The sequence below is a fragment of the Microcaecilia unicolor genome, chromosome 7 (genome assembly GCF_901765095.1).
Source record: "Microcaecilia unicolor chromosome 7, aMicUni1.1, whole genome shotgun sequence".
NCBI lineage: Eukaryota > Metazoa > Chordata > Amphibia > Gymnophiona > Siphonopidae > Microcaecilia > Microcaecilia unicolor.
Window position 1 is genome coordinate 150,445,702 of NC_044037.1, and position 24,657 is coordinate 150,470,358.

At 45.6% G+C, this 24,657-nt stretch overlaps 1 protein-coding gene across 1 annotated transcript in view; it reads right to left on the minus strand.

Moving 5' to 3' along the window:
• RBM44 (RNA binding motif protein 44) overlaps window positions 1-24,432 on the minus strand; it is a 356,864-nt gene extending 332,432 nt beyond the window's left edge. Inside the window, exon 1 of the mRNA XM_030209835.1 lies at window positions 24,337-24,432. The gene's annotated coding sequence lies outside the window, so the exon portion shown is untranslated. The remainder of the gene's footprint in view (window positions 1-24,336) is intronic.
• Between the last annotated feature and the right edge of the window lie 225 nt (window positions 24,433-24,657).

The following is a 24,657-nucleotide window of genomic DNA, read 5'->3' on the forward strand; positions in this document are numbered from 1 at the left end:
GTAAGTCAGTTGGCTTACCCCGGTTTAGGGATAAGAACAATTAAAGCTTCATTCGATTCCCTGGGCAGCCTCCCCACTACCACAGCTGCGTCGAGGTGAAGCGTCAGGGGAACACTCAGCTGGGTCGACAGTAATTTATAATATTCCGTAGAAAACCCATCCAGGCCCGGAGATTTTCCCAAAGATAAACCCTTGATCGTCTGTTGGATCTCCCGGGCCTGGAGGGGAGCATCCAGCTGCTCTCTAATGGCAGGGGGCAGCACTGGAAGGCCTGCGTCTCTCAAGTAATCTTCTAATTTTGGTCCCCCCTGCTGCGCCTCCGGTTGATACATTCGGGAAAAATAATCTCGGAATATGGTTAGTATATCTTTAGGGCAAGACTTACGGGAGCCATCAGGCGCCAGTACCGTAGGAATGAATGTCCTCTCTGACCAAGCCTTTGCAACTTTAGCTAGCAATTTCCCAGGTCTGTTACCCAATTTGAAATATTGATATTTACGACTAAAGGATTGCTTCTTAGCACGTTCATGGAGCAGTGAATCTAGGGCCACTTGTGCCGCAATCACATTATCATAGTTGGTCTGGGTTCGACAGTGTATGTGTGCCCTTTTGGCTTGTTGATATTTTCGCTCTAGTAAAATGATGCCTTGGGAGATCCTTTTATGTCTTGCACTTAAGTAGCTAATAATTTCCCCTCTCATGACCGCTTTAGAAGTTTCCCAGAATAGTGTCGGATTATCTTTGTGGGCCACATTATCAAATTCAAACAAGTTCCATTTTTGTATTAGAAATTTACCAAAGTCTTTGTCCCCAGCTAAATAGGATGGGAACCTCCAGGACTTAAATCTGTCCACATTGTGTCCCAGTGCTATGTCGGCCCAAACTGGGGTGTGATCTGAGATCGCCATAGGTGCCATGTCTGTATTAATTACCCGGGAAAAAAGCGATGTAGAAACCAAAAGATAATCTATGCGAGACCTTCGAGAGGTGAGTATAATCCCGCCTTTGTGGAAATAGTAACCTCCAAGGGTCCACTAGATCCATTAGCTTACAAAGATAAGGCAATCCTTTGCTGCGGGGTAGTGCACTCCATGCTCCAACCGTCGAGCGGTCGAGGTCCGGATCAAGCACTTGATTGAAGTCACCCGCTACAATCCAAGGTGCCTTGTCATATTTGAGACCTAGGTTTATCAGAGTCTGGAAAAAATCTGCATCATAACCATTTGGACCATATACAGCACATAGGTAGTATTCCTGTCCCATAATGTTAAGATGGAGCAAAACATATCTTCCCTTTGGGTCTTTTCTTATTAATTTAGAAGTGCACGAGAGCCCTTTCCTAATCAATATGGCCACACCTCCCCGTCTAGCCCCGGAGGAGGAGTAATAACATTCCCCCACCCATTGTTGGCGCAGCTTTCTGTGTTCCTCATCGGAGAGCTTAGTCTCTTGTAGGCAGACTATGGAAGCCTTTAGGCGTTTCAAATGTGCTAAAATTTTTGATCTCTTAATCGGGGAAGTAATCCCGGCCACGTTCCAGGTCACTAATCTTAAAGGTTCAGTCAGTGTAATCCCCTAGATTTGGCAAATTAACATGTAACAAAGTTAACATAGCGCCCCGGTTGCCCAGCCCCAACCAAAGGCTCGTTATACCAAATAACACATAGTTATACCAAGTTTTACCTATTCCCACAGCCCATCTTTTCCCCCCCATCATCCTTTTGCTCGCTTCTACTTCTATTCCCCCCCTCCCCGCCCTCCTTTATCCCCCCCCAACCCTCCCTCCATCTTCCCCCCACTAATCATCTAACCTATCTTACCAACCTCACTCCGTTCTAGTGAGTGTAGGAGGCAGAGGTCTAGATACTATAGGAACCCTACCCTTTTTCAAATCAAGAAATGTTTCATAATTAATGTCTCACATATCCCAAAGAGCTGCAAGAATCACATTACAAGGTGCTTGGATATCTTCTCCGTCCAGCCCATTCTCGAACCGTTCTGCCATGTGTCTCCGGCCTGCTATCTTGCTCGCCAATCGACTCGGTTGCACTCTTATTCCACAGTCAATTGTCATCATTAGCAATCCAACAGGAACTTTCTGGAACTTTCTGAAATTCAATCAAATTAGAAATCCAACCGGCAACCGCCAACCAAGAACACTGTCAACATACCAGCATGGTTAAACCATCTACTGAGTAGATTAGCGATCCCCCAGGGTCAGGTCTGATGATGATTCAGCCAATCTTCTACAGCCTCTGGGTTAGTATAAGCCTTCCAGGTTCCGTTCTCCAAGATCCTCAGCGTTGCTGGATATTGCAGAGTAAACTTGAACTTTTTTTCCACCAGGCAAGTGCAAACCGTGGAAAAAGCTCGCCGTTGTGCTGCCAAAGCCGCAGAGTAATCTTGAAAAATGCGAATTAAAGTCCCATCATATTTTGTAGTTTCCCTGCTGCTTTTATACTGACGCAATATTGCCGCTTTTTGAGCATAACAGTGAAATTTTGCTATCACCACTCTAGGCCTCGATTCTCTGGTTGGCCTGGGTCCTATGCGATGTGCACGTTCAATTCGGATTGCTCTGCCTTCACCCGCCTCCGGGAAGTGCGCTTGTAGCCATGTCTCCAATGTTCGTTTTAAGTCCTTATCTGCCAAGGATTCTGCAAACCCCACAAATCTGAGATTGTCATGGCGCGAGCGATTTTCCAAATCTTCTACGCGCTGCATGTTCTCTTGGACTAGGCATTGTAATCTTTCTATCTCCCCCGAGTTATTTTGCTGACCGTCTTCTACCTCCACAACCCGAGCCTCCAGCTCCCCCGCACGGCGTGAGAGCTCCGTCGTTAGCGCCGACAGGCCCGCTATCTGGGCAGACAGTTGGTCAAATTGAGGGGCCAGCTCGCCCACCACCGCTTCTGTAAGTTCTGGCAGTGTGAAATCAGAGGCCGGGCGGGAGGGTGAGTTCGCCGGCGAGGCGGCCGCCATCTTGGATTCGCCGAGTCTTGGCTTCTCTTCTTTTTTCTTCGTGTTTTTCCCGGTTTGCGCCATCGCCGATCTGGTTATATATTTGTCCATACACTGGGGGGGGCTAACACGTCCTAGATTATCCGTTTTGGGATCGGAGACACCTTTAAAAGTTCAATTTTCGGGCAGGGTTCCCAGCAGCAGAAAGTTCCACGTCTTTCCTTGCTCACAGCATCACGTGACCCCCCGGACCAAATTTTTTTTAAATTACCCTCTCAGCTAAACAGGCTGTCACAATGGTACCAACTGATCAGAGATACTAAAAAGGCACATTATTTGGTGAAATTGGCGGAAGTATGGAGCGGGGACATGGGTGAGTCAATTACAGTTAAGCAACTGGGAGATGTATTTATTTGAGGGTATACATCGGGTAACCCCAAATGCCGCGCTACAGTACGTTCAATATAGACTATTACATAGAGTCTATATCACTAAGGAAAAAGAAGGTCATGGGGTTGTGGGACAATGCTGAATATAACAAGTGTAAGATAAATGTGGGTTCTTTTTTACACTCTTTTATGGAATGCCCAAAGCTGTTACGAGTTTGGACGGGAGCGCTGGATGACATTGTAAACATCCTGCAGTGCTCAGTAGAGTGGCAGTATTCAGCAGTGTTGATGGGTTGTGAGTCTTCACTACGTGAGCAGGGGTTGGGGGAAGCACAGCACAGGTTTATCCTACTGGCTACCCTTCTAATAAAGAAATGTATATTACAGACCTGGGTGGATTCCGAACCTCCCTCAATAGTCGTTTGGAGAAGAGCTATGCAGGAGATGGCTGGCTGGGTGCTCACCTCACTGAAATTTGTTACCTCCTTGGTGCTTTGGCAGTACAGGGACCTATGGAAACAGGTCTTTGCTTTGCTTTCTTCAGTGGGCATGTCAGATCTATGCTGATTGGAAACTGACCGGGCAGGGTTGGGTGGGGGGGTTGTTTGTTTGTTTTAGTTTTACTGTATTATAGTACGAAAAATGAGTAAAGACAAAGAATCTTGCACAGCTAAGGAAACTGATTAATCAGAAGGTGTTGATGGTATTCCCTACATATATTGATCTGTCTTTATTTTATGTATTGCTAACTGATGGGGGAGAGTTGTAAACTTCTTGAATGTTTGTTCTTGTCTTTGTGAACCAATAAAGAGATTTCAAAAAAAAAAAAAAAAAAAAAAAAAAGATGCTCAGTGGGGGACGCATTCAGGGTGGGAGGAGATTCAGCAAGAATTTGTCCATTTTTATTCTTCTCTGTATAACAAGGGTTCGTTCTCGGAGAGCTGTTGTGCTGATTTTTTTGATAGTTTACGGCTACCCTCCTTGACAAAAGAGCAAGTGGCGAGTCTTAATGTGCCGGTGCAGGGAAGAGAGGTACAATGAATTAAGCAATTGAAATTGGCCGAGGCTCCAGGTCCGGACAGCTTGGGCACAGAGTTTTATAAGACTCTTCAAGATCAAATAGTTCAGCCATTTGTCGCCATTTGCATGGAGGTGCGCGAATCGAAGAATATGGGGCCGTCTCTGAATTATGTGTATATTACTGTGTTACCAAAGCCTGGCAAGGATGCAGAATTGGTGGGCTCATATCGGCCAATTTCACTGCTGAACCAGGATGTAAAGATTATGGAAGAAGTGTTGGCGGCTAGGCTGGGTGCACTGGTACCCAACCTTGTCCACAGTGATCAGGTGGTTTTGTGACGGGGAGGTATGCCTCCACCAACATTCTGAAGGTGAGCCGAATTCTGCTTGAGGGGAGCCGGACGGAGGGGGATAAGATTTTGGCAAGTCTTGATGCAGAGAAGGCCTTTGATAAAGTAGTGTAGGAGTACCTGTTTTGGGTATTGCAGCGCTATGGGATTGAGGGGGAGTTCCTAGACTGGATCAGGGCATTATATAGCAACCCTACGGCTCAAATTATCATTAATGACTCGTTAACACATGTGCTTCCCTTGTGGAGAGGTACAAGGCCCTTTGTCGCCTCTTATTTGTTCTCACTCTTGAACCGTTAGCAGATAGAATTTGGCAGAATTCGAACCTGAAGGGGGTGTTTGTGGGAGGTAAGGAATATCGTATTAATCTGTTTGCAGATGACATGTTATTGCTGCTTGACAATGCGTCTTCAAGCATCTCTTTAGTGATGAATATTATTAAAGAGTTTGGAGCCTTTTCCGGGCTCTGCATAAACTTCGGTAAATCTGAGGCATTGCCAATAAGTTATCCCTGTATCAGCACTATGTTATCCAATTTCCACTTGACTTGGGCTAAGGTCGGCATCAAGTATCTAGGGGTGTATCTTAGTGCAGATATGACCTGGGTCTACAAGAAGAATGTTGTGGATAGACTGGAGGAGGTTAAGAGGTTATGTCGGACATGACAGGACTTACCAGTTAGCTTCATTGGAAGGGTAGCTTTAGTGAAGATGGTCTTGTTGCCAAAGTTGTTATACCCTCTACAGATGGTGCCGTTATGGGTACGCAGGCAAGAGGAAATTCAGTACCGAAGTATAATTATGTCTTTCATTTGGCATGTGAAACAGCCTAGAATTTCCTTTGTTAAACTGTCTTTGGATAGGGCACAGGGGGGGCTTCGGTTGCCTGATCTACAGGCTTATAATATGGCAGTGCTCCTGCGTTGGATCCATGAGATTCACACGAGGGCAGATTTTTTTTCTCCAGCAGTTTTCTGGACAAGTTGGTGTGGGCCATTTGATCCCTTTGTTGTATTAGAATCTAGGAGTGCTCGAAGATTGGGAGAGACTAGGATGAATCCTTATTTAATGGCATTGAGGAATGCCTGGAGATGGTGGCGAGATTTAGGTGGTGCCCAAAAAGGGGCGGGGCCCTTTTTAACTTTGACGGGTAATATAGATTTCCCGGCTGAACTGGGGGCATCCACTTTCAGAAGGTGGAGGGAGAGTGGGTGTAGGTATATAGGCTGTTTCAGGCAGCTGGGCAGAGAGCATTTCCCTTCCTTTGAAGAAGTTTGGCGTTAAAGGAATGTTTCGAACTCCCAATTCTTTGCATTTCTGCAGGTGAGGGACTATGTTTTAGCCACCGAGAGGCAGCAAAGAGGGCAAGTGGCTTTCATGCAATTAGACTTATTTTTACAGCTCCCTGCTAATTTAAACAAGCTATCACAATGGTACCAGTTGGTTAGGGCTAATAAGAAAGTTTTCTTATCTGCAACAGTTAGCGGAAGTTTGGAGCAGGGATATAAGCGACACTGTGACACCAGAGTCCCTTGGGGGGGGGGGGGGGTGTTTGGGGAGCTCCATGCCGTGACACCCAACACGGCATTGCAGGATATCCAATTTCGCATTTTGCATAGGGTACACATTATTAGGCAAAAGGGGAAAGTAATGGTATTATGGTCCGATGATGTATGTGTCAAATGCCAAGCGCATGTGAGAACATTCCTACATTCTTTCTTGGAGTGTCCTAAATTGGCAGAGCTCTGGACGGGCGCTTTGCGAGGCACAGAAATCATTTTACAGTGTACATTCGAGTGGGCTTATCCGATGGTGCTTCTGGGTAGTTCCGCATCCCTCAGACCGCAGGGGCTTGGAGAGGCGCATGTGTAAGTTCATTTTAGTAGCCACCATGCATTCTGAAGTAGTGGGTGGATAGCACTCCTCCCACGGTGGCTATATGGTTGGGTGTTTTGAAAGAGATGGCCAGTTGGGTGCTTACCTCTCTTAGGTTTTCCACATCTCTGGGGCAGCGACAATACAGAGACATGTGGGGCAGAGTCTCTGATGTGCCATCACTAGAGTATCAATCAGAGTCTGATGAAGTGTAATAGCACATAGTCTTGTTAGTGGGTGTAAGTTGGAGATTGTTTCTGCCTTCGATAGACAGTTCTTAGAAGGAGGTATCCAGTGAAGCAGAGTTGGTTGGACAGTAGGGGGGGGGGGGGGGTTCTAGAAAATCTGTTGTATGCTGAATTTTTGACACTAGCTTTGTGAGGTCTATATAGAATAGGCAGTTACTTGACTGCCAATCTTCTTTATCTGTGTTTGTGATGCAGCAGTGTGTTTTGCTTGGTTCTTCTTAATGTTCCTTGCCTCTGACTGGAACTGGAAAAGGTGCAGCGAAGGGCAACTAAAATGATAGCGGGGATGGGATGACTTCCCTATGAAGAAAGACTAAGGAGGCTAGGGCTTTTCAGCTTGGAGAAGAGACGGCTGAGGGGAGACATGATAGAGGTATATAAAATAATGAGTGGAATGGAACAGGTGGATGTGAAGCGTCTGTTCACGCTTTCCAAAAATACTAGGTCTAGGGGGCATGTGAACGAAACTACAGTGTAGTAAATTTAAAACAAATCGGAGAAAAGTTTTCTTCACCCAACGCGTAATTAAACTCTGGAATTTGTTGCCGGAGAACGTGGTGAAGGCGGTTAGCTTGGCAGAGTTTTAAAAGGGGTTAGATGGTTTCCTAAAGGACAAGTCCATAAACCGCTACTAAATGGACTTGGGAAAAATCCACAATTCCGGGAATAACATGTATAGAATATTTGTACGTTTGGGAAGCTTGCCAGGTGCCCTTGGCCTGGATTGGCCACTGTCGTGGATAGGATGCTGGGCTCGATGGACCCTTGGTCTTTTCCCAGTGTGGCATTACTTATGTACTTATGACAATAAAGATATAAAAAAAAAAAAAAAAAAAAAAGGCACAAAACGGTGCCCTAAATGACCAGATGACGACTAGAGAGAATCAGGGGTGACCCCCCCCCCCAGAGGTCACTGACCCCTTCCCACCCACAAAAAATGTGAATAAAAATGACTTTCCAGGCTCTATGACAGCCTCAGAGTCAGGTCTATTAGAGAAGCATGCAGGTCCCTGAAGTAGTGTAGTAGTCAGTGCAGTGCACCATGGAGTGGGGGAATCAGGTCCCTATCTCCTTCTACCTGTCACATATGTGGTTGAAAATGTGAGCCCTCCAAAACTCGCCAGAATGCCACTGTACCCACATATAGGTACCTCCTTCACCCAAAAGGGCTACTGTAGTGGTGTACAGTTGGGGGGGGGGGGTCAGCAGATAAAATAAGGGAACAATGGTGAGATGTGTATCCAGTAGCATAAGTACATAAGTAATGCCACACTGGGAAAAGACCAAGGGTCTATCGAGCTCAGCATCCTGTCCACGACAGCTGCCAATCCAGGCCAAGGGCACCTGACAAGCTTCCCAAACGTACAAACATTCTATACAGGTTATTCCTGGAATTGTGGATTTTTCCCAAGTCCATTTAGTAGTGGTTTATGGACTTGTCCTTTAGGAAACCGTCTAACCCCTTTTTAAACTCTGTCAAGCTAACCGCCTTCACCACGTTCTCCGGCAACGAATTCCAGTGTTTAATTATGCGTTGGGTGAAGAAAACTATCAATTTACTGAAGAATATTAGTTATTTTTCTCATAGATAACAAAATTGAAGAATTTTAATACCTCCAGTTTGCACTTTGAGGGGCCTATTTATTAAAGGATGTTTCCCCATTTTGTGCCTGTGGGGATAATGCTCAGCAAATGGGGTCCAGAACGTTTTATTGGTATTCTTCTTCTTATATCTGATTTCTAAAGAGGAATTATGAACAAAAAGTGGTGGATCTCAATTCAAGCCTTTGAGAAATAAGGATAAATTAGGCCTTACCTGCTAATTTGCTTTCCTTTACGCCCTCCGCACCAGCCCAGAATGTGACTGATGGGTTGTGCACGCCTTCCAGCAGGTGGAGACTGAGGAAAAAACTGACTCTAGAGAGCCAATAAGAGCCTTTGCCAAACAGAGAAAGATCCAGTAATAGAGTACCAAAGCAGAAGAAAGAAAACACTTACTCTGTGCATCCAAAACCCTGAGCAGCCACCGGCACCTTGCCAACCAAGGGTGTGTGCCTGAAACAAACAGCCAGATATTTGGACAGTATTGTTTTTTTATCTTTATTTGCCTTCTTTTAACCAAGAAGTTACTTATTTATTTGCTTATATATTCCTACATTAGAGAAATAAACCAGCAATACAGCTCCAAACAAGAAAACCAAGAACATCCGAACAAAACACACCAGAATATATCTGAAGGGAGGGATCTGGGCCGGTCCAGAGGGAGTAAAGGAAAGCAAATTAGCAGGTAAGGCCTAATTTATCCTTCCTTAGCCTCCCTCCGGACCGGCCCAGAATGTGACTGATGGGAAGTAAAGCAGTACCATTATGGGAGGGATCCTTGCAGCCCCGCCGATAACACACTCTCTCCAAAAGCCACCCGTCACCGACTGAGAACGTCTAAACGGTAGTTCTTAGAAAAGGAATGCAAGGACGACCAGGTCGCCGCCCTACAAATGTCCTCTGGAGGCACCAGACAACGCTCCACCCAAGAAGCTGCCTGACCTCTCGTCGAAATAGCCTTAACATGCTCTGGAACAGACTTCCCAGAAAGCAAATAGGCTGAAGCAATCATTTCCTTGAGCCACCGAGAAATAGTAGGCTTAGAAGCCATAAGGCCCTTACGCGCACCTCCAATCAAGAGGAACAACCGATCCGACCGCCGAAAACTGTCGACTTAATATAATGCTTCAGGACCCATTTGACATCCAAACACTTCAATCTCCACTGCTCCTCCGAACTGGAGAACGAACCTAACACAGGCAAAACAACCAGCTGAGAGACATGAAACCGAGATACCACTTTGGGAAGAAAGGACAGAACCGGCCGCAAAACTACGCGATCGGGACAGAACTCCAAAAACGGAGACCTACACGACAACACCTGCAGCTCCGAAACTCGCCGCGCCGAAGCAACAGCCACCAAAAACACGGTCTTTAGAGTCAAATCCTTTAACGTACAGGATGCCAAGGGCTCAAAAGGAGGCTTGGTAAGAACCAAAAGCACCACATTCAGATCCCATGGAGGAAACGAGCATTGAGAGGGAGGCCGAAGAAGATTCACCCCCCTGAGGAAGCGAACGACATCTGGATGACTAGCCAACGACTTCCCTTTGATACGACCTCGAAAACACGTCAACGCCGCAATCTGCACCTTAAGGGATGACAAGGCCAACCCCTTGTCAAACCCTTGCTGCAAAAAATCCAAAATCTGCGGTACCGAAGTCCGAAAAGGAGACAAACTACACTCCACACACCAACTCTCAAAAATCCTCCAAGTGCGCACATAACTCAGAGAAGTGGAACGCCGCTGAGAATGCAGCACTGTAGCAACGACTGGAGCAGAGAGACCTCTTTTGATTAACCTTGCGTGACCGGAATCCTGAAGGGAAGATCTTCCAGAAGACATCGAAGGTCGGCATACCACGGCCTGCGAGGCCAATCCGGCGCCACCAGAATCAGACGACCCTTGTGACTCTCTACCTTCTGAAGCAGCCGCCCGATTAAAGGCCATGGCGGAAAAGCATACATTAGACCGTCCAGCCAAGATTGAAGAAGAGCGTCCACTGCGAGCGCTTTGGGGTCTCTGCGACGGCTGTAGAACAGAGGAAGCTTCGCATTGGCCGTGGACGCCAACAGATCCATCTTGGGAACTCCCCAGCGATCTACCAACAGACGAAACGCCACGTCGCTGAGCACCTACTCTCCGGGATCAAGTATGTGACAACCGAGAAAGTCTGCCTGAACATTTAGAACCCCTGCTACATGAGCCGCAGAGAGTGCCACCAGATTGACTTCTGCCCAATGTAGGAGCAGTGACGCCTCCCACTCCAACGGGAGACTCCGCGTCCCTCCTTGCCGGTTGATGTAGGACACCGCTGTGGCATTGTCCGACATGACTCTCACTGCCCGTCCGGTGAGCAGTGGAAGAAAACTCCGAAGCGCTAGACGAATAGCCCTGGTCTCCAACACGTTGATCGAACACTTGGACTCCGGAAGGGACGAAAGACCCTGAGCCACTTGCCCCTGACAATGAGCTCCCCAGCCTTGAAGACTGGCATCCGTCGTGACCACTACCCAGTCGGGCTGATCCAGAGGCATGCCTTTGGTCAAGTTGGCCTCCCGAAGCCACCAACGTAGACTGGCTCTCACCAACAACGACAGTGGCAACCTGTAAAGAAGCGACCCAGTCTGGGAAGACCACCTGGATAGAAGAGACCTCTACAGAGGCCTCATGCGAGCCCTGGCCCAGGGCACCGTCTCTATCGTCGCTGCCATCAGACCCAGCACCTGAAGGTAATCCCTCGCCAGTGGGCTGGACCTCTGCAAGAAAATCCGAATCCGAGACTGCAGTTTCAGCACTCGGGCCGGTGGAAGAAACACACGACCCCGCTGTGTATCGAAGAGGACTCCCAGATACTCTAAGGACTGAGAAGGCTGAAGACGACTCTGTTGCATATTGACTACCCAACCTAGATACTGCAACAATTCGACTACCCGAGCCGTCGCCTGAACGCTCTCCTGGAACGACTTTGCTCGAATCAACCAGTCGTCTAAATAAGGATGGACCAAGATACCTTCTGCTCTGAGAGCTGCCGCCACAACAACCATGACCTTGGTAAATGTGCGGGGAGCGGTCGCTAGCCCGAAGGGAAGAGCTCGAAACTGAAAATGATGCCCCAGAATAGCAAACCTTAGAAACCGCTGATGAGCCGGGCGAATGGGAATATGAAGATAGGCTTCTGTAAGATCGAGGGAAGTCAGAAGCTCCCCGTCCCGCACTGCAACAATGACGGACCGAAGAGTCTCCATCCGAAACGAGGGCACTCAGAGCTTGATTGACCGCCTTGAGATCTAAAATCGGACGCAAGGAGTCGTCCTTTTTTGGTACCAGGAAATAAATGGAATACCGGCCCTGGCCCCTCTCCGCCGCCGGCACCACAGAAATCGCTCGAAGATCCAGCAGCCTGCGAAGAGTAAGCCGGACTGCGGCAGCCTTGACGCGAGACCGGCAAGGGGACTGCAGGAAAGCCTCTGACAAGGGACGAGCAAACCCTAACACGTACCCGTCGCGAATAACCTCTAAGACCCACTGGTCTGAAGTAATTTGGGCCCACCTCTCTTGAAATTGCGCTAACCGAGCACCAACCTGGAGAAGAGGCTGGGCCCGGACACCTTCATTGTTGGAGGCAGAGGAAAAGGAACCCCCGGACTCTCGACCTCCCCGAAAGGATTGAGTCCTTTTGTAGAATCGAGACCGAGGGCCCTGAAACCCTCGTGCAGAACGAAAACAACGAAAATCCCGACCTCTGCTACGAGCCGAAAACTGTCCACGCCCCAAACCTCTAGGCCAATCCTCCGGCAACCGTGGGACTTAGCTGCTCCTAAGCTACTTACCAATTTATCCAACTCAGGACCAAACAAAAAGGAACCCTTAAAAGGAAACCTATTAAGTTTAGATTTCGAAGCCGCATCTGCTGACCAACCCCGCAGCCACAGAGTACGGCGAGCAGCCACCGAGAAAGCCATAGACTTTGAAGAGGCCCGCAACAAATCATACATAGCATCTGCCAAAAAAGCTGAAGCCATCTCCAGCTTAGCCACGTCATTATCAATAGTAGCAAGGTCATCAGATGAACGGTCTAAAATCCTCTCAGACTACCGAAAACTCGCCCATGCCACCAGAGAACCACAGATAGCGGCCTGCACTGCCAGAGCCGAAACATCAAAGGCATTTTTCAGAAGGGTCTCAATCCGACGCTCCTGGGGGTCCCGCAAAGCTGTGCCGCCATCCACCGGGACGGTATTACGCTTAGTCACCGCGGATACCACTGCGTCAACCACAGGAGGACTTAAAAGCTCTTTATCAGAATCCGGGACGGGTATAGCCTGTTCATGGTTCTAGCAAGCCGAAAACCAGAATCCGGGCGCTCCCATCGAGCCTGGACAATATCCCTAATGTCCTGATGCATGGGGAAAGACTTACCGGACTTGCGAACTCCTTTAATCAACAAGTCCACCTTCCTAGGCTCCGCCACATTACTATCCTCATCCTCAAAACGGAGAGTAGAAGAAACCTGGGAAATAAGCTCCTGAAGGTCATCCCTATGAAAAATTCTGACCACCGAAGGATCCTCCCCCACGGGAAGGGATTCCTCTCCATCACCCATATGAGAACAATGCTCAAACAAGTCTGCCTCAGGGCCCCAAGAATCCTCTGCCAGAGCAGGGAACTCCTGCTCAGGCTCCAAGAAATCATCCTACTCTGCCTGCTCAGACGGTCTGAACCGTTTCACAGGCACAGAAGAAACCTCCACAGAATTCTTTACCGGAGGTTCAGCAGGGGCAGACTGCTGCAGCAAAAACGCCTGATACATCTGCATTACAAAAGCAGGGGGAAAACCGACCGCCCCCTGAGCCAGGACCGCAGCAGGAGCAGCGAGACCAGAGGAGCCCGAGAAACACTAGGACCGGCCGCATCCAAAATGGCGAAGGAGCGGGAGCCGCGACCGCCTGAGCGCTACCCGAATCGGACCCCCCCCCCCCCGAAAGCAGGCCCACCAGCGCCGACGAAACAGAGAGACCTGCACCCTGTACCTGAGAAATGTCAACCGCCGTGCAGAATTTACACACCCCGTTCGAAGCGAGGCCCCGACGCTGGCAAACAGAACACCGCCGCAACTTTTCCGACATCGCGAACAGCTGATCAGGTAAACAAAGAGGCGCGAAAACAAAAGTAAAACCGCTAACTCGCTAAAACAGAACTGGAGCTGCCCTGCTCGCCCAATCTCAGGCAGAAAACACAGCAACGCTGTAAGTAATCACAGACCCAAGGTCTGGATTGCTTAGAATTTAATCTTTTAAGCTTTAAATCTTTAAAAAACAGCTGCCTCTCCCTGCCTCAACAGTTCCCAACAGTAAGAGCTGGAGGGAAACACACTTTAGTCAGACTGCTCCTGACAACAGTCTGCTTTACAAAACAGCAGAATTAACCACAGAATGCTGCTACTTCAGGGAGGAATAGGGGGGAGGGAGTAGCCCACCGAGTGTGGCACCCCCGGGGCAAACAGAGACCCCCACGGACCTCAGCCCCTAACAAGCAGGTTTTTTGGTGTTTTTTTTTTTTTTTTTAATGCACAGATATAATCTGAACCTTTCAGCAGAAAATAGAAGTTACCAAGAAAGAGAAAAGGAATGAGACTGAAGGACTCACCACCTTCCACCTGCTGGAGACTGAGATTACTAGATCTTTCTCTGTCTGGCAAGGGCTCTTATTGGCTCTCTAGAGTCACAGTTTTTTCTCAGTCTCCACCTGCTGGAAGGCGTGCACAACCCATCAGTCACATTCTGGGCCGGTCTGGAGGGAGGCTAAGGAACTACTTTTCAAAGGGGGTTTATGCATTTAGCAGCAGCTGCTAAATGTATAAACCTCTTATCCATGAATTTTCAGCAGCACTAGATACTGAAAATTCTCTTCAACTCCAGAAAATTCTCTTACACTCCAGATAAGTGCTGGAGCAGAATGAGTACATTTCATCCAGTCATAGGGATAGCAGTGATTTCAGCCGTTATCCACACAATTAAGCGGTTTAAGTTCAGAAAGTAAAAAAGCTGTTCTAATTTAAACTGCACAACTATATAGATAAAAGGCAATTCATTAACTGGGCATATACATTTGTGTGGCCCTTACATGTGTACACATACAGAATACTGACAAAGCAAAACAAAAAGCACAACGGAACCTTCAGGAGTGGGGCAATGAGAAATTATTTATTAGAGAGACCTGGCACAGGCTGTGTTTTGGCAACAATCCACCTACACCAGGGGTCAAAATGTTTCTTAGCAAAACAATGCAGATCTGCCACTTAAGGCGAGAGAGTGTGATCCCGCTACAAATTTCAATGCATGCATTCAAGAAAACATAGAATCCAAGTATTAGCCAAAGTCCTGGAGACATGAAAAAATGGTTCTGACAGTGCACTGGGGGTGGGGACTACCGCCAGACTTCTGCAGTGGCCCGGCGGTAATTCCTTTTTAACGAGCGGTAAGCCATCTTGGGCTTACCGCTGCTTTATAAAAGGGGCCCTGAGGTATTAAAATGCTCTTCTATGCAAATGATGTTAGAGTGTTGCTTCACCTCACTCAAGGCTGGGACACCACCTTAGAACAAATGAAAGGCTGTATGGATAACATTGAGGGATGGGATGTTTCTGAAGTCCACTGCAGTGCCCCCTAGGGTGCACCATTTATCTCCTGGGATATCTGAGGGGCCAGTCTAGTAAAAATGCTGGCTCCTTCTACATTCCAATGGCTTGATTTTGTGCAATTTGCAGTTGGACAGGGTTTTTTTTTGGAGGGGGGGGGGGGGGGGTTGAAAATGGATCAAAAAACAAAACATCCCAAATCACAAAACCTTATTCAAAAACAGTATTTTCGGGGGGGAAAAAAACACGTTTTTTCTTTTTTGAAAATGACACTTTTCTATTCAGATTTTGGACGTTTTTTTTTTTTTTTGCAAACAGTCCAATGTCAGACTTGGATGTCATATCGAAAATGCCCACCCAAGTGTATGATACTATTTAAGCGTTTTTGTTTGGGTGTTGTAGAGCTATTAGGTTCTGAATGAGATCTCTCTCTCTCTCTCTCAGATACAGATATAGCTAAAATGCAAACTCTCTCATGAATATTCATTGTGGATATCCCAAAAACCTGACCGGCTGGGGTGGCTCCAGGACCAGGTTTAACTGAATGAAATCTACATAAACACAGAGGACGTAATGGGGCAATCTGATAAATTAAAGAGTAGCAAATCTCCTGGATCGGATGGTATTCATACCAGAGTACTGACAGAACTGAAAAATAAACTGGCAGAACTATTGTTAGTAATATGTAATTTAATCTTTAAAATCAGGCATGGTACTGGAAGATTGGAAGGTGGCCAATGTAACGCAGATATTTAAAAAAGATTCCACAAGAGATCAGGGAAATTAAAGACCGGTGAGCCTGACGTCGGTACCGGGCAAAATGGTGGAGACTATTATAAAGAACAAAATTAGAGAGCATATTCAAAAGAATGGATTGAGACAAAGCCAACACAGATTTAGTGAAGGGAAATCTTGCCTCACCAATCTATTACATTTCTTTGAAGGGGTGAACAAACGTGGATAAAGGCGAGCCGGTTGATATTGTGTACCTGGATTTTCAAAAGGCATTTGACAAAGTACCTCATGAAAAACTCCAGAAGAAATTGGATTAAAAACTGGTTAAAGAATAGAAAACAGAAAGTAGGGTTACATAGTCAGTATTCTCAATGGAGAAGGATAGATAGTGGGGTTCCCCAGGGTGCTGGGACCGCTGCTTTTTAACATTTATTGATGATCTAGAGATGGGAGTAACTAATGAGGTAATTAAATCTGCTGATGACACAAAGTTATTCAAAGTTGTTAAATCACAAGAGGATTGTGAAAAATTACAAGAGGACCTTACGAGACGGCAGAAGATGTTTAAGGTGAGCAAGTGGAAAGTGATGCATGTGGGAAAGAGGAACCCAAACTATCAAATATATAAACGGTGAGTGACCGACTCACTCGCAAATGCGCAGTAGAGACTTCCCTCTCTGTCCCGCCCCCGCGTCAATACGTGATGATGAGGGCGGGACAGAGAGGGAAACTGCGCCACCGAGGTTGATACCGCACCCGCCCACCCGAGGTCACCGCTACTGTTACCCCCCCACACACACCCAGCCCGGGCCCTCTCTCCGCTACTAAACTTACACATCCATTCGCCGGAACGCAGCATGCACATCAGCTGAGCTGCCATCGGCCTTCCTTCCCTGCCTGTGTCCCGCCCTCGCTGACGTTACGTCACAGGAGGGCGGGACACAGGCAGAGAAGGGCCGACAGCAGCTCAGCTGATGTGCGTGCTGCGTTCCGGCGAATGGATGTGTAAGTTTAGTAGCGGAGAGAGAGAGGGCCCGGGCCGGGTGGAGGGATGGCGGCGACCTCGCGGGGAGGGAGGGAGGGGGAAGGAAGGAAAACCCCAATACCAGCCCGTTTTTATGGGCTCAACTGCTAGTAGCTACATAATACAAGGTTCCACGTTAGGAGTCACCGACCAAGAAAGGGATCTCGGCGGCGTTGTTGATGACACATTGAAACCCTCTGTTCAGTGTGCTGTGGCAGCTAAGAAAGCAAATAGAATGTTAGGTATTAAGGAAAGGAATGGAAAATAAAAGTGAGGAAATTATAATGCCTTTGTACGGTCCATGGCGCAACTGCACCTTGAATATTGTGTTCAATTCTGGTCACTGCATCTCAAAAAAGATATAGTGGAACTGGAAAAGGTACAGAGAAGGGTCACGAAAATGATAAAAGGGATGGAACGACTTCCCTATGAGGAAAGGCTGAAGCGTGTAGGACTCTTCAGCTTGGAGAAAAGATGGTGAGGGGAGATATGACAGAGGTCTATAAAATAATGAGTGGAACGGGTAGACGTGAATTGTTTGTTTACTCTTTCCAAAAATAGTAGGACTAGGGGGGCATGCAATGAAGCTACAAAGCAGTAAATTTAATACGAATCGGAGAAAAGTTTCTTCACTCAACGTGTAAATAAACTCTGGAATTCGTTGCCAGAGAATGTGGTAAAGGCAGTTAGTTTAGTGGGGTTCAAAAAAGAGGTCTGTACCGCTTTCTAAAGGAAAAGTCCATAGACCATTATTAAATTGTCATGGGGAAAATCCACTGCTTATTTCTGGAATAAGTAGCATAAAATGCATTGAACTTTTTCGGGATCTTGCCAGGTATTTGTAAACTGGATTGGCCACTGTTGGAAACAGGATGCTGTGCTTGATGGACCTTTGGTACGTCCCAGTTTGGCAATACTTATGCTAACTATTAATATATACTGATATAAACAGGTTGCACAACAGACCGTGGTAGGCCAGGTGCCCTTAAATACAACTAAAGATCAGACAAAAGATGGCAAATCAATAGTGTCAGGTACTAATCATCATGCAAATAGGAACAAACATACTCTGAAATGTCTATATGCAAATGCTAGGAGTCTAAGAAACAAGATGGGAGAGTTGGAATATATTGCACTAAATGAAAAATTGGATATAATAGGCATTACTGAGACCTGGTGGAAGGAGGATAACCAGTGGGACACTGTCATACCGGGGTACAAAGTATATTGTAGTGATAGGGTGGACCGGACTGGTGGAGGGGTAGCATTGTATATTAACGAGAGCCTTGACTCAGATAGATTACAAATTCAGCAGGACACAAATCACACCTTTGAATCATTGTGGGTTGAAATTCCATGCATAAAAGGGAAAAAAAACGGTGATAGGAATGTACTACCGTCCGCCTCGCCAGGATGAGCAGGTAGACGCAGAAATGATAAAAGAAATCAGAGACGCGAACAAAATGGGCAATGTGATAATGGGTGACTTCAATTATCCAAATATAGACTGGGTAAATGTAACATCAGGACACGCTATAGAGGTACAATTCCTCGATGAAATCAAGGACAGCTTTATGGAGCAGCTGGTGCAGGAGCCGACGAGAGAAGGAAAAATTCTAGACTTGATCCTTAGTGGAGCACATGATCTGGTGAGGTACCAGATATGGTACTGGGGCCGCTTGATAACAGTGATCATAATATGATCAGTTTTGATATCGACCTTGAAGTAACTGTACACAGAAAGTCAAATACGTTAGCGTTTAACTTTAAAAAAAGGAGACTATGATAAAATGAGAAGAACGGTAAAAAAAAAAAAAAAAAAAAAAAAACTTAGGGGGGCAACTGAGAGAGTAAAAACTGTACAACAGGCATGGACGCTGTTCAAAAACACCATCCTGGAGGCCCAGGCCATACATATTCCGCGAATTAGAAAAGAAAGACGGAAGTCCAAAAGACAGCCGGCCTGGTTGAAAAGTGAGGTGAAGGAAGCTATTAGGGCTAAAAGAAATGCCTTCAGAAAATGGAAGAAGGAACAGTCTGAAAATAACAAGAAGCAGCATAAGGAGTGTCAAACCAAATGCAAGGTGCAGATAAAGAAGGCAAAGAGGGATTACAAAAAAAAAAAAAAAATAGCATTAGAGGCAAAAAACATAGTAAAATTTTTTCAGTATATTAAAAGCAGGAATCTGGCAAAAGAATCGGTTGGGCCGCTGGATGACTGAGGGGTAAAAGGGGCGATCAAGGAAGACAAAGACATAGCAGAGAGACTGAATGAATTCTTTGCTTCGGTCTTCACCGAGGAAGATTTGGGTGGGATACCGGTGTCGGAAATGGTATTTCAAGCGGACGAGTCGGAGAAACTTACTGACCTCATGGTAAACCTGGAGGACGTAATGGGGCAGTTCAGCAAACTGAAGAGTAGCAAATCTCCTGGACTGGATGGTATTCATCCTAGAGTACTAATAGAACTGAAAAATGAGCTTGCGGAGCTACTGCTAATGATATGCAGCTTATCCTTAAAATCGAGTGTGGTACCGGAAGATTGGAGGGTGGCCAATGTAACACCGATTTTTTAAAAAAGGCTCCAGGGGAGATCCGGGAAATTATAGACCGGTGAGTCTGACGTCAAGTGCCGGGGAAAATTGTAGAGGCTATTATTAAAAACAAAATTACAGAGCACATCCAAGGACATGGATTACTGAGACCAAGTCAGCGCGGCTTTTGTGTGGAGAAATCTTGCCTGACAAATTTACTTCAATTCTTTGAAGGAGTAAACAAACATGTGGACAAAGGGGAACCGGTTGATATTGTGTATCTGGATTTCCAAAAGGCGTTTGACAAGGTACCTCATGAAAGGCTACAGAGGAAATTGGAGGGTCATGGGATAGGAGGAAATGTCCTATTGTGGATTAAAAACTGGTTGAAGGATAGGAAACAGAGAGTGGGGTTAAATGGGCAGTATTCACAATGAAGAAGGGTAGTTAGTGGGGTTCCTCAGGGGTCTGTGCTAGGACCGCTGCTTTTTAATATATTTATAAATGATTTAGAAATGGGAGTAACTAGCGAGGTAATTAAATTTGCTGATGACACAAAGTTATTCAAAGTTGTTAAATCGCGACAGGATTGTGAAAAATTACAAGAGGACCTTATGAGACTGGGAGGCTAAATGTCAGATGACGTTTAATGTGAGCAAGTGCAAGGTGATGCATGTGGGAAAAAAGAACCCGAATTATAGCTACGTCATGCAAGGTTCCATGTTAGGAGTTACGGACCAAGAAAGGGATCTGGGTGTCCTCGTCGATAATACACTGAAACCTTCTGCTCAGTGTGCTGCTGCGGCTAGGAAAGGTATGGAAAACAGGTGTGAGGATGTTATAATGCCATTGTATCGCTCCATGGTGCGACCGCACCTTGAGTATTGTGTTCAATTCTGGTCGCCGCATCTCAAGAAAGATATAGTAGAATTGGAAAAGGTGCAGCGAAAGGCGACTAAAATGATAGCGGGGATGGGACGACTTCCCTATGAAGAAAGATTAAGGAGGCTAGGTCTATTCAGCTTGGAGAAGAGACGGCTGAGGGGAGACATGATAGAGGTATATAAAATAATGAGTGGAGTGGAATAGGTGGATGTGAAGCTTCTGTGCACGCTTTCCAAAAATACTAGGACTAGGGGGCATGCGATGAAACTACAGTGTAGTAAATTTAAAACAAATCAGAGAAAATTTTTCTTCACCCAACGTGTAATTAAACTCTGGAATTCGTTGCCAGAGAAAGTGGTGAAGGCGGTTAGCTTAGCAGAGTTTAAAAAGGGGTTGGACGGTTTCCTAAAGGACAAGTCCATAAACCGCTACTAAACGGACTTGGAAAAATCCAAAATTCCAGGAATAACATGTATAGAATGTTTGTACGTTTGGGAAGCTTGCCAGGTGCCCTTGGCCTGGATTGGCCGCTGTCGTGGACAGGATGCTGGGCTCGATGGACCCTTGGTCTTTTCCCAGTATGGCATTACTTATGTACTTAAAGGCCTGCATCAGCTCCAGCTGATTCAGAACAGCAGCAAAACTCAGAAGATTGCAAGTGACATGACCAAATCACACCATTTTTGCAAAACTTTCACTGGCTACCAATACAATACAGGACTAAATTTAAAACTCTGTGTCTGATCTTCAAGGCCCTTACCGGAAATGGCCCGAGTACATGAATAGGATGATCCTCTACACACCGTCAAGGACACTAAGGTCCTCCCAAGGACCATCACTAACCACACCCTCTCCAAAAGACATTACATGATGTGATACCCGCAAGTGAGCCTTCTCCGGAGTAGCCCCCACACTCTGCAATGCACTCCCTGAAAGGCTTCGTTTACCACAAGACTATCTCTACTTCAGGAAGCAGATGAAAGCTTGGCTCTTCAACCAGGCCTTTAACGGAAGAAGTAACTAACTTGTTAGTCTCACTCATATACACAAGGAGTGACACGGGCTGATACTACAGCAGGACATGCTTATCCACTCCTACCCTAGCTGAGATAATATTTAACCATCTCTATGGCCTCAAGTGCAACTTTCTTTAAATTAGTCACCTTACTTTCTAACTCTTCTTACTCTCTTACCTATATTTTCCATCTTTGCTTATACCCTTCAATATCAATTAAAAATGTTCTATTACATATCATGTTGACAAGCAGCATACAATGCCATACTTTGTATTGTTATTTGAATATTTTTACTGCTTTAATTGCCTATTGGTCATGTTTGATCTATTCTTACTGTTCACCACCTTCAGTGAATGCCTTCAAAAAGGCGGTAAATAAATCCTAAAAAATAAAAATCAAATAAGATGTTAAAAGGAATCACTGCAGATTTGCTCCAATTTATTTTGTAGCCAGAAATCTTTGAGAAAGAATTTATACAGTTAAGTCAGTGGTGGCCCTACCATTACGCCAACTGAGGCGGGAACCTTAGGTGGCACTCTCCTCGTCCCTTCCTCAACCCTCTTCCCACATTTACCTTATTTTTTTCTTTTCCAAAAGGCGACAGTGGAAACAGCAGAGATTCTCACAGGCTGCCCTGTCTCCGGTATCGGCCTCTTCTCCCCAATGTAGCCCACATCTTGACATAAACGTCCTGTTTCCTCAGAGGCAGGATGCAGTAAAACGAAGAGGCTGGTGCTGGCGGCACTGCAGCAGGGCAGCCTATGGGAAATGCTAACGCCGTCTTTTGAAAAGAAAAGTAAACGCAGGAAAGAGGGTTGAGGAGGGAAGGGAGGACATGCCAGACCAGGCGGGGCGGCATCTCATCTCTGCCTCAGACAGCAGACTGCCTTGGGCCACCCCTGAATTAAGTAATGTCTAGTGTTAAATGTAGCATGCCATGTATGCTTCCTTGTTTAATTGTATTTTATGGATATTTGATTCTGCTCTAATTGCTGTAGCTAAGAGTTCTAAGGCTAGATTGAAAATAAGAGGGATAACGTACATCCTTCTTTAGTACCTCTTAAGTGAAAATAATTTAGATATGGTACCATTAACCATTATAGAAGCTTGCGGATTATTAGATTGATATCGAATACTTTCTCTGCGTCAAAAACTTTAAATGATTGGTCAGCAGAGGAAGCATAGGTCAGGATATTCCAAAACAATCTCTATTTATCACTGGGGGGTCTATCTGGAGTGAAACTATTTTTATCTCTGTGAATTAAGTTTGTAAGAACTTTTTTTTTTAAACCAGGTTGCTAATATTTTTGCAGATTTTGTTATCAATATTAATGACATCATAATATCTACCTTTGTATGGTCGTTATCAGGTTTGGGTATTACAATGTTCCCTTATGTGAACTTCCATTTTGCACTGCCTGAAAAGTATATAGAAGCTTTGGGACCAAAATGCTAGATAGAAACAAGCAGAATTCTATATTAAAACCGTCGTTGCCTGGAGCTGGAGCTTTACCTTTAGGAAGGGATTTCATAGCTTCAGTTATTTCTTGCTCAGTAAAATCTTTGTCTAAGAGTAGGTTTTGAGAAAAGGTAACCGTTGGATGGAAGAAGTCTCTGGTAAAATCTTGAAAAAGTTGGGGTGAGAAGGAAATTTCAGTCATAGTTTCTTGTAGTAGTTTTGGAACTGCTAGGCAATGTCTATCAGTTAGACAGGATTGTCTTGAGAGCCACTAATAAGGGTTACTCTTCATATATTAATACTATATTTTATATATTGAGATACTAAGAGATGTATTTTCAAAACACTTAGACTTACGGAGTAACACTGAGGATGACTTTCAAAACACTCAGCCATACAAACTTACATTTATGTTATTACAAGTCGCCCGCGCTTTGTAAATGCAAGTGCGTTGAAAATTAGCCTCTACATGACTAGATTTATTGTTCTCTGCATAAAACTTTGATTTCTGAAGAGGCATATAGGATAGGGCTTCTTGAGAGAGCAGTGAATTGTATATTTAATAGAAGATTGTAGTTTTAGTATAGAATGGTTTATAAAGTCAAAAATAAACATACTGAATAACAGAGCCAAACATACAGGAACAACTCCAGTACATACAGATATAATCAGATCAGCCAAACAGATACATAGATTTACTTTTACATTAGTGTACCCCTCTCCACCTACTACCCTTCCCCACTACATACCCTAAACATTCAAGATAAATGTACCAACAAATGATGTTTCTTTAAACAGTACATGAGAACAACTTAAAGAAAAGAAAAAAAAGATGGAACACCCCCAAAGAGCACATGAAGCCATGGGGAGGACTGGGTTCTTATATCCTCCCGTCTAAAAGGCTTTATCGGAGATGCATCAGTCATCTAAGCATAACTCAATGTTCCAACCTCCCCACCCCCTACCCAAAAGGAATAACTAACTGTAATAGGGCATATCTGAAAGGAAAAGACTCATTAAGGTCCAGGTTACAGAGAATTTAAAATCAAACTGCAGGCCCTAGAGGATAATGGTTGCATAAACCTATCAAGTAGACAAAAACATTTTCTAAATGTTGCCCGTTTCTGCTCCAACACTACTAAGGCATGCAGTTTGTTCGGCCAACTCCAAAAACTGGGCGGATCCTTTCAAATCCAAACACTCAGTATTGGGGTCCCTGGGGTCCCCCCCCCCCTTCAGCCCAACGTTATAGCAGAGACTCAAACTTAGGAAGGAAGTAAAAAACGGATACAGCGGGATCCTCCGTGACAAAGGGAAGCTGTGTCCCATCCCAACAGGCTTTCCACATGACCCAACACCATAATCCAAAATTGTCAAACCTGTGTACAAGACCAAAACGCATGGCAAAAAGAACGGATCAACTCACCGCATTTTAAACATAAAAGCTTCCTGATTTATAAGCCTGCTCTTGTGTGAATTTGCACTGTCTTAAATCTGCACACACCAACAATGTTGGAAATCAAATGCTTTTCGAGGCAGCCTAGCCTTAACTCACCCCGTGAACCTGTAAAGTCTCAAAATCTTTAAGCGGATACTTACAAACTACGAAGAAATTCAGTGACCGTTACAACTTCTTGCAGTACATCAAAAAATGCATGCAACCAAACACCAAAATAGGAATTCAGGACAATGAGATCAAGGGAACCTAGATAACGATTTTGTCACTTCAACACCGCCATTAAGTAGCCCGCCTTCTTCTGACGTAATTAATTTCCTCTTTCCGCGAGGGCGGGAGTGAGTGGACCCTGGAAGGGAAGGCTAGAGCCGAGCCTGTTGTCTTCACTGCCGCCGCTGTGACCGAGGTAAAATAAAAGATTTAAATCCCGCAGGGCGGCAGAAACGAAAAGGGGGATGCTGCTG